A 10,483-nucleotide genomic window follows, 5' to 3' on the forward strand; every position below is an offset into this window, starting at 1 on the left:
CTTCAGGACTGGTCTTATGACAGAAGATTCAGCAATTTCCTCTGCACCTTTTGCATGAGGATAACACACAAGTCCACTTTGGCCATGTGCAACCAATAAGCTGGCCTAATGAAGGCCAGATTGTGCAGGCGAAGGGGAGCAAAAGAGAGGACTGAAATGGGCCTCTCATGTCTGAAATTATCCGGAGGAAAGTGGTCTGACACGCTGTTATGCTGCTAGGTGGTGGCGTGAAAGAAAAGAAACAACACTGTTTCCATTTAGAGTTAAGACGGAATCACAGAGCGCCAGAGATTGTGCATATTTGTGAGGGAAAACTGCAGGATATTTCCTTTCTTCAGAGTCCAGTGTTGACTTTGTATATTCCACAAGGTCTCGGGGATTGGGGAGAGGAAGGAAGGCGAGGGGCACTCTAGTGCGCTGCCATGCAGAGTCTGAGTTTGTCAGCAGCTCATAAGTTTGAAGTTCAAAGAGCAATCTGATAGAAAATCTGCCTTGGCAGTGGTTTCCTCCTGTGTGCTTGCCAGCTCAATGTTTCCGTCAGACTGCCCCCAGTAGTCATCAATTAGAAAACTGAAGGGTGCCATCCACACACTAGCATGGCCACTGTTTGGGTGTTAGTCGAGGAGACAGCAATGTTAAAAATATTTCAGGCCTGCAGTTACACAGAACCAATAAAGAACAATGTCACATGACCGTTAGCAGTCTGCAAAATTCTTTGCTGTTTTTGATTAAAGTCCTGTGAATAAATTATGATCCATCTGCTCTGAAGTAAACAAACGGTAGTTTTGTTGTGTTTATACCTTAAAATTAAAGACAATAAATCAGCTCAAAATATTCTGCGTGCATATTTGGAAATTAATCATATTTCCCCTGCAGCTAACGACTGGATGAAGTGCACTAATACTCCTTAAGAAAGTTTGCATGAATACAAAATTATTTTTTACCAAAATGTGTCTATTCCTAATTCACAGCACATAACTGTATTTCACTAAACTAAATCGTCTACTGTAGAATCTGATATGAAGGAAGATCACTGGCATGGTGGCGAACATATACCGATCAACAAAAACAATAAAGTCAACCACAGCTGAAGCGGGTAACATTAATTATCTTGCTACAATGGCACTTATCTAGTGGTGATCTATATCAGGCAGCAAGTAAAGAGATCATTTTTGAAGTTGATGGATTGGAAGGAGGAAAAATGGGCCAGGGTGGAAATGAGATGGCTACACCACCGGATCAGAGTATCTCCAAAACAGCAGGTCACGTTAGTTGTTCCCGGCATGAATTGGTTTGTACCAACCAAAAGTGGTCAAAGGAAGGACAACCGGTTAACCAAGAACCTGGCCTGCATTCCTACCGAAGAGCTGCATTGCAGAAATTGCTGAAAACCTTACGTCCTCCCCTAAAACACAACTATATTTGTCTGTGCAAGTATAATAAAACCAATAATTACAGTTATTGCGTTGTAGTATTGACGAGAGCAAATGAAGACGTCAGGTGATGTAGCATAAGGAATGACAAAGTCCACAATATACTTATTTTAACACAGCCTATATGATATTTTCCTGAATGTAGGAAGCCACCGTTTTACAGTGTTCGCCATGTTTACATTGTTGAAGGTCCGGCATGCCTGTCGCTGCTACTCATCAATGGACATAAGTGTTTTGGAAAATGATGAATTCTGTCGTTTATGTATGAGGTTGTGTTGGTCCTATAGAGGGCGCTGAATACGCCTACACTGTCGTTAAAGTACATTAACGTGTTGTAATGGTAGCAAAAGATAAAAAGGTGTCACAACACAAAAGGCATAGCTTGGATGCAGACTGGGCAGAGTGCCCATGCTGATCCCTGTCCACCAATAAAAGCACCTACCACGGGCAACTGAGCGTCAGGACTGGACTGGACCAGGGAGCAATGGAAGAAGATGGTGCAGTTCAGTGAATTGCATTTTCTTTTACGGTACATTAGCTGGACGGAACGATGTGTGCTGTTTACTTGGGGAAGAGATGGCTGCCACATGCTCTACATGGAGTAGTTGGCTACTACCGAGCCAGATATTTCCCTCCAGAGTTGATGTAAACCAAACCAGAGATTCCCCCCACCCCCACCCCCAACCCCTCAAAAAAAAAGAAAATGTGATTTATACCAAACCAAAAACATGATTTCAAATTGTAGCATAATTGCAGCATATAAGCTTGACATGTAAATCAGACAATCTTCGGTGACATGTTTGCTATATCAAAATAAAAGGTGGTAACACGTTAGTTTGTCTCTGCTGCCCCTGAGTGGCCAAAAATAAATCAGTTATTGCGGTTAAAAATAAATTAAACAAAAAAACACAAATTGTAAAAAATAAAAAAAATAACACGTGTTTTAGTGTGACATAATTTAAAAGACAAAGGACTGCACCGTTTTTCTCTGTATGTCACAAATAGCTTTTTCATATTAAACAGAAAGTCTGCAACAGCTGAGCGTACATTTTAAACAGGCAAAGGATCCCGAGACCTTTTACCTAAATATCATTTAAAGTCTTGTGTGAGGGAACATCCCAATTCATAATCCTTGAAATATATCATTATTGGGATAATGTGCTGGATGAATTACTTTGCAAACACACGGCGCCTGGAGGGTGACCTGTGACAATTCCATACAACGCCTCTCCAGAGCTGAAGGAATTCATTTTCATTTCCCACGGGCTGTCTTAATCACCATGTCTCAATGTGACAAAGAGTTTGCTCTGCCTGCTCACATATCAGCAATGGGATTTTAAATTGGTTTCACTGCTGTCCAGTAGTATTGTGTATTAGCAGTGAGAGTGTAACAGAGGTTTTATCCAAATTCACACAGACTTCTTGATCAAAATGGCATCAGTTACAGTTCACTCTCTATAGCGTCCTGTTTTTTGGTTGTTTTTTTTAAGGGATGGACTATTTGTGAGTACGGGGTCTTAGTGTGATGTTGATTTTCCCCTTTGTACTCTCCAAGTATGCACAGGGTAACTTTGATGTTATAATATATCAGATATGTGGATGGATCTTGTGAAGGGATTACCAAATGGGACACATCATAGGAAAACCATCTGGTGCAGCTCTGTATCCACTCTAATCCCCTGATCTTCAATTGACATGTCTCAAATCTGCAATGAGATATACAGAGTTTAAAAACTATATCTGATTGTGCAAGAAGATCACAAATTATATTGTTAGCTGACCATCCCGGCTGAATAACATTAAATAGAATATCAATATCTGCATTTTGTTAAACATTCAGGGGCAAAAACTGCATTAAACTAGAAGCCTGGAACATGGAACAGACCATCTTTGTTGTTCCAGGTTGTTTTAATAACAATAGTTCTGGGATTAAAGATGTGGATGGAAACTGGGAGCAGCAGTAAAAGGAGAAATATAAGCGTGAGAGCAGGGATGCTGTAGAAATCAATACAGCTTTGCATTTGCATTGCTTTGATCAGGTACAGCAGGACCGGGAGATTAAGTAATACAGATTCTGCCTGACAGCCCGATCATTAACACTAGTTTGCAATCTGGCTGTGCATTCACTCGTCCTGTCTAACGCCTTGGGAAAGACAAGTGTTCTACATAAGTGAATTTAGGAGGGCACATGTAAGACAGTGGCTATAACAGGCCGAGCAGTGTGCTTGGTGAGATTTGTCTGTGTAAATCATCATCTCGCTTCAATCTCACCTCAGGCAGGGCCACTTAAGTAAAGAAAAAGGATGGAGGTGAGATCAAATGGTGCAGTTTCCTGGAAAAAAAAAAAAAAAAAAGTAATCATCAGATCTTTGTAACAGAGGATCAATGGAATTTGGACCTCGCCCTTTGTCTCACCGGTCAAACAGGTCTCAGTCGCCGCCTAACTCACGGATTACTCACCCTTCTCGCTGCAATCCTGTTAGGGGTCAGTCTGCTTAGCTGATTTAGTGCACTGATCCAAGGACAGAAAGCGCTATTTCATATACCACTGATATCACAATGCTCTACATATAACTTTTTTAACCACAGTCTGCCCCCCCCTCCTTTTTTCTTTGTCTCGACACACACACACACACACACACACACACACACACACACACACACACACACACACACACACACACACACACACACACACACACGCACGCACGCATGCACACACACACACACAAACACATTCAGAGTAAAATCAGGTCTCAATATGGCTCAGTTGTTTGAAATTACTGTCCCTGATACATTACAAAGATCTGTGTTAGGAGAGAAAAAAACTAAAACACCTGCCCTCTATTCCAGTAGGATCAGCGGATTAATCTTGGTAAGACGTAACACACACAGATGGTCAGACAGGAAAAATTAGAAAAATATGCAATATGAATACATTTGTCTTGTGTAATATCAACTATGATTCATCTATCACACAGATAATGGCTTGATGCATTGGTGTACTTAGCAAAGAGACAAAGTTAATTTCTTTATAGGCCAAGTATTCCTACTGAGATCCCCTCGTAATAAAAATGATTCTTCTGGGAGTATTATATAAATTAAATGTAAGCCATCTATCTGGTTTGCATAGTAATGGAAACCGAGCCACCTCCTGCAGTGATTCATTTATAGTTACATTTCAATGCTGCAAAAACAATGCACTCAGGAAGATATGTTAGCCCATGCCATGTGTTATTTATTATTTTATAAAGCAATAAATATACCCCGATGCAAAACCAAGCAGAGATCCAGATTACGCTGCTTTTGCTTCTTTTTAAGCTAAAGACCCCATTGAGTATCACATATGACACATTTGAATTATTAGGATGAAGACAGAAATGTGATATGGTAATCTAGAGCAGCAAGATCACAACTCCCTGATGGCCAGTGGGCCCCAACTTCCTGGCAAAAAGGTCTTTTTCAATATCCTGTGAACACGGACAGCGGTGGCATGCATGCTATCCGGTACTTAAAACACAGGGGGCCTATGGGCTGCAGACACGGCCCTGCAACGGGACTCAGATCACAGGTAGCGGCAATCGGAGGAGGCACATGGGCAGAACAGTGGCTCACACATCGACACATCTCTGCCTGTCACATCACCCGACAGAGCTGTTTTCATGCAATAGACCCTGGAAAGTGGCCTGATGGTAAAACAAGCTTTTACTATTGCTATCAAGAGGTATGTGTAATCAGTAAATCATTAAACATCACTAAACCTTTAAGACGTGCAGGAACCTAAAACCCATCTTTCAACAGTGACTAAAGCTGCATACGGGTCGGTCTGTTTTATCAGAGGATCACACAGCTTAGTTGGCCTGCTGTGTTGTGCTGTGTGGTTGAAGGAATCCTGTAATTCAAGTCTCTCACACTAACAAGGTGGCATGGGGTCAAGCTGAAAAAAACCTTTATTGAATTGTGCTCCCTTGCCTTCAGAGGTGACCCCATGCTTGTTATTGACAGGGAATAGGAAATTCACTTTTGTCTGGAATTTGTGACGGTCTCTCCAAACCATAATAATGAACGACCTGTTGAGCATTGAAGGCATTACTGTTATCTTCCAGGAAGCAGGTTTCGGGAAGGTGAGTGTGGGGATTTGTTTGAGCCACTTTAAACGTGACTGATGTCTGAATTTCTTTTGGGGGAGGAGGCAATGGAAAAAAAAACTTAAATTAAGTCCAGTTGTTAAAGCACACTACAAGATAAATATCATATTTAACCTGTTAGTCTGTTTGTGTTTCTGCTCTAATCAGATTAAAGCTGTTTACCTGGGTGTATTACACTATAAAAGCTTGTCAACTTTCCCCAATGTAGTAACATTACATACCCGATACCTCGTGTGCTGCTCTGTTTGGCAAATAATGATACCGCATGACAAAACAATATGTGAAAAGGAGGCTGGGCAGATTTTAAAGGAGCCAAGAAAGACGGTGCCAGGCCTGCTCGTCTTCTTCCTTTAATGAATGAAAGGAAATGATGAATTTGATTTCCCAAAGGGTCTCTGTTGTTTTGGAAACACTATTCTCATTCTCTCTTAATGGACAATTACTTACCTTCTGATTGTTTTTGTTTTTTATCCCTAATTACACTCCAAGGGGAAAAAAAAAAAATTCACAATTATCATAAAAAACTGGTGTTAATGTATGAACTGTGGCTGAGGTGGGACCCTCTGATTATGAGCCAAAATAGATACAGATAAATAGTTCCAGCAAAGGATGAAATACTGGGGTAAAGGAATAATTGTCCTCGAATTAATATTCCAAAAGAAGGTAGTAGAGAGTCTGAAGCTTCTAAAGCTGACATTTACAAACAGCATAATAGCTAACGTGCGGCAGAGCTCTCAGAACTGTCAAGAGCACCAGCCGCATTTCAACACTCCTTTCACTCACTTGCATCATGCAGTATTTCATTTTCATCCAACAATCCAGGTAGCGATGTTCCTGACTTATCAAGGCTATCCATTTTACTGTGACGGCCAAATCAGGCCCTTACTGAAAAATTCATCCCCCAAGTGTCAGCCTAGGCACAACAAGCGAGAGCCACAGCCCCTCCAAAATACCACTGTGAATATTTCAGAGTTACTAAAAGCAATCCAAGGTAGAGATTCATATTTCATATGCATGTCCTTCTACCTCAAGAAATCTTTGAAAGTAGTTTGTCTTTGATGAAAGAAAGGCATCAATATTTGACTTTCTTAAAAGATCCCACAAACAACCCGACGTTGTGAATCACGATTAACAAACCAGCTGTTTAGTGGGCCTGAGTTGTAATTAAGATTCAATTTGGGAGACATACATGCTTTCTGGATGAGTAATCTTTGATAATATAGCTTCATAAGGGACCTTCTATAGATAAACAAATACTATAATGTGTGGACTTGTCAACATACATAAAACAATGCAGGAAAAGTGAAATGTAAGATACAGAATTAAGACAAATTCAAATAAAGGATGAAAAACAGATTTAAAGTGGGATTAAAGCTACAGGGAGAGGAGAACGAGAAAGACAAACACTGTGCTGAAAGAGAATACAAATTGCGATGTGCTGTAGCGGGGTCAGCCCTCCCCTCTCCTGCTTATTTCCATCTGCTGTTGCCAGCCTCTGCCACAGAGTGGCAGACGCCGCTGTCTTGGAGTGAGGCAGGGCCAGCCCCGTGTCCCATAAACACACACAAATCATTTACATGCTGTACTCATCAAAGGCAAACTCTTCCTCATCTCCACAGAGACGCGCTGCTGATCTGAGCTTCCAATATTGCATCTCAGAGCGTCGCGGCTAACCTTTGCAACTGCCAAGAATGTGATTAATTTTTTAAATACAGCTGTTGACCTATTATTGAGATGGAGAGGAGCCACGCGAGACACTCATCTCCTCTCCTCTGTATAATGGAATGCATTATTGCATCAGTGTTTACAAGGCGTGCTAAAAGAGAAACAGAATGAGGGAGAAAGCATTAAATAAAGCAATTCGGCTAATGTCGCTGTGGGCCTTGTGCACACACAAAATGTCAATCAAAACTCGCAATTCTTTGATTCATTGCAGTTTGTTCTGGCAAGTTGCATCTGAGAGAAGAGTGGTGACACAATGTGGAACAATAATTACCCTGCAGTGTTAAAGTCCTCCAGTGTCTTGATGCATTCATAAATAAAATATGTTCAGGATAATGGATTTATGTTCAATAATTCATCATCGGAATGTTTCAAACCGAGTGATATAATATGTGTCACAGTGTTCTGTAACACAGTGCTTAGCCAAATTAAGTTATCTTGAAACAGATTTATTGACAGGGCTGTTGCTGCTTTCATTTACTCAGCAACCATTGCTTAATTACTCCTGCAAAGCACATAAAACAAACAATGCCAATAGACTGATTTGAAACCACTCAGTGTCAGTATTAACTGCACACCCAGGCTAACTACGCACTCAAGCCTGGACCAAACAGCACTGAACATTACACACTCATCCTCTCAAACACGTTGAGCTGCTCTGAGCTGGACTGAGAGGCGAGCAGTGGGACTGTGATATTTGTCATTCATGACCTTGGTGCTAGCCAGCCATACAGGCAGTTTGGTTTGATGACCCATCAGAGAATCTGTGTGGGTCCTTGTAAGAGCCAGAGGACCATGGGCGAGGGGAGAGGGCGACATCCAGGCCCGCGGTCTGTTCAGCTGGACGGGGGTCAGTCAGTGGGCCCGAAGATCCGGAGCCAGCTGGAGAGCCATGATACGACTGGCCCTTCATGTCCAGAATGTCCCATTCCCAGTCGCAAGAGGAGGGCCACACTGGCACGCTGGAGGAGACCGCTCGTCCTCATAATTAATGACATGAGTTTGTATGGTCTGGAACCACAGCAAGCATATTGCAGCTTCGCTTTAAGTTGCTTAAGAACTAGAACGTATGGAACAATATGATAAGAGAATAAAATAATAAAAATAGAAACTGCCCTTAATAAAGGCAACATGTGTGCTCTATATTCAGTGGTGTTAACACTGAAGTACAAATCAGCTGTATTAGTATAAAGCATTCCATAACAATGATTCAATGTGATTGTGTTTAAATCAACCACAAAAGTCACAAACAAATACAAATGGAAGAGATGCTCTTTGAATCAACAACAACAAGACACCCACTTTAAACAAACAGGACAACAGTATTTCATCGAAACAATCACACACACACACACACACACACATTGTGAGGTGTCTAAATCTAGAGAAAGCTTAAGCCGTCAACAGAGGCAAAAAAAAAAAGAAAACAATTTACATGCAAATCCAACCTTATCATCTCAATCTCTTTATGCCACTTTCGCCTGCAAAATTGCATTTATATGCACAAAGGCATTCAATTACTGTAGCTGTGGCTCAACTTTTCACTTCTCAGCATTTTCCATTTGGAGAGGCAGCCCCATGTACATTTAATAGGTAGCCATTCTGTTCCCCAGCTCCGCGAGGGATCACCGCGAGTGTGTCAGTTAGAGGAGATGGCAGCATGTATCAGTGCATGAAATAAAGCTCTTGCTCCAAAGTGACAGGCCCTGGATATTGTTGGCAAATGGATGTTAAATTCACTCTGCAACCACCAACAGCAGCCTCAGCTATGAAAAATTAACTGTACTCTGGCTAAAGGGAAGGGAAATTGCTTTGCTAGATATACCACAAAATCCTGTTTGCGAGCTATCCATCTGTCACATCTCTTTGCAAAAAAAGTCCTTCAGCTCTCTCTGTTAAAGAGTCCGTTCTCGTGTGCTGTTCAGAGTAATCCAGTATGAGAGCGGAAACAAAGAGATGTCAAAGAGAGTTAGAGTAAATCCTAAATCTATGCAGTAGATAACAAGTCAGCAAAGACTGGCTCCAAGGGCCACAGAGCAGACAGCGGTGCAAGGTGTAAGTCAACCACCAGAAGGCAGCAATTCTCATGACTCTAAATCCTCCGTTGCCTTTAGTAAGGTAGTACAACTCTCAAAAAAACAGTGTTTCACTAAACCTTTGTTTGGGAATATTCATGTTACCTTTCAAAGTGCAATCTGGGAGTCATCCAATAAGCTGAATTTCAAGAGGACAAGAATAATTTTGCTGACATCTATACATATTTTATCTGTAAATATTAATGCCCCTAGACATGCAGAGCCTTATTTTTTATTCATCTACAGTATTAACATGTCTTTTACCTTGATTTGTTTTGTTTTTAGTTCATATGCAAAAGATGAGTGGTATAGATTGCTGCCTTTTAATACATTATTATTATATTATTGCAGCAATTGAATAAAACCTTATCTAATTATTTGAAATTTAAATCCACGTTGTGTTCCAAAAAAACACAAGTAAGACAACAATAATCACTGTTACAGAATTTGTGACTTCATGGTCAGTCTGTAATGTGTTTCACTGGGCCCTCCTCAGCCTTGACGTCGAGGCCAGTTTTCACATCCCACCACCAGATGTCAACATATCACTTCAAATAACTTGTGGTCGTTCTGCAGCTGGGTGTCGCTGTGTCTCACTACTGCCAAGGTGATAGATGTTGAAGTTAAAGGGACAGCTGCGTGTCAGTGAAATTAAATGAGGCCATTCCAATAATCCCCCCCACAACCCCCACAACCGCACATTTCATAATAAACAGATGAATAGAAAGGGGATCTTATCGGATAGTTTTAAAGCTAAATATCCTGCAACAAAGTGAAGCAAGTAGTGTTGTGAGTTCAGGAAAGTACTGTAGCTCAGGGCCAAAAAGGGGTTTTTCGATGATGGGACAAAAGAAACGCTAAAATAAACAGATGTGCGGGATGCAGGCAACACCCACTTCTGGCAATAGAAGTCATACGGATATGCATATGACTCGCAAAACAGTCAGACGTTCGTAAGCTATCATTAGATAGATAGATAGATAGATAGTTACTTTATTAATCCCCAAGGGGAATTTTTTAGTTTTTTTGTTATTTTTTTGTTATTACCCAATTGTACAAGATCAATATTATTGCTTTTATGGATACTAGTTCAGCGTTGTGCTGT

The 10,483-nt window shown here is 41.0% G+C and overlaps 1 long non-coding RNA gene across 1 annotated transcript in view; it reads right to left on the reverse strand.

Annotated features, from left to right (window-relative positions):
• The window catches only part of LOC138616265 (uncharacterized), a 244,587-nt gene that overhangs the window by 94,249 nt on the left and 139,855 nt on the right, over positions 1-10,483 (reverse strand). The window lies entirely within an intron of this gene.

This window comes from Brachyistius frenatus, unplaced genomic scaffold (assembly GCF_029030835.1).
Source record: "Brachyistius frenatus isolate BFR_SWC_R1_liver_20210118 unplaced genomic scaffold, ASM2903083v1 Contig_9, whole genome shotgun sequence".
Taxonomy (NCBI): domain Eukaryota; kingdom Metazoa; phylum Chordata; class Actinopteri; family Embiotocidae; genus Brachyistius; species Brachyistius frenatus.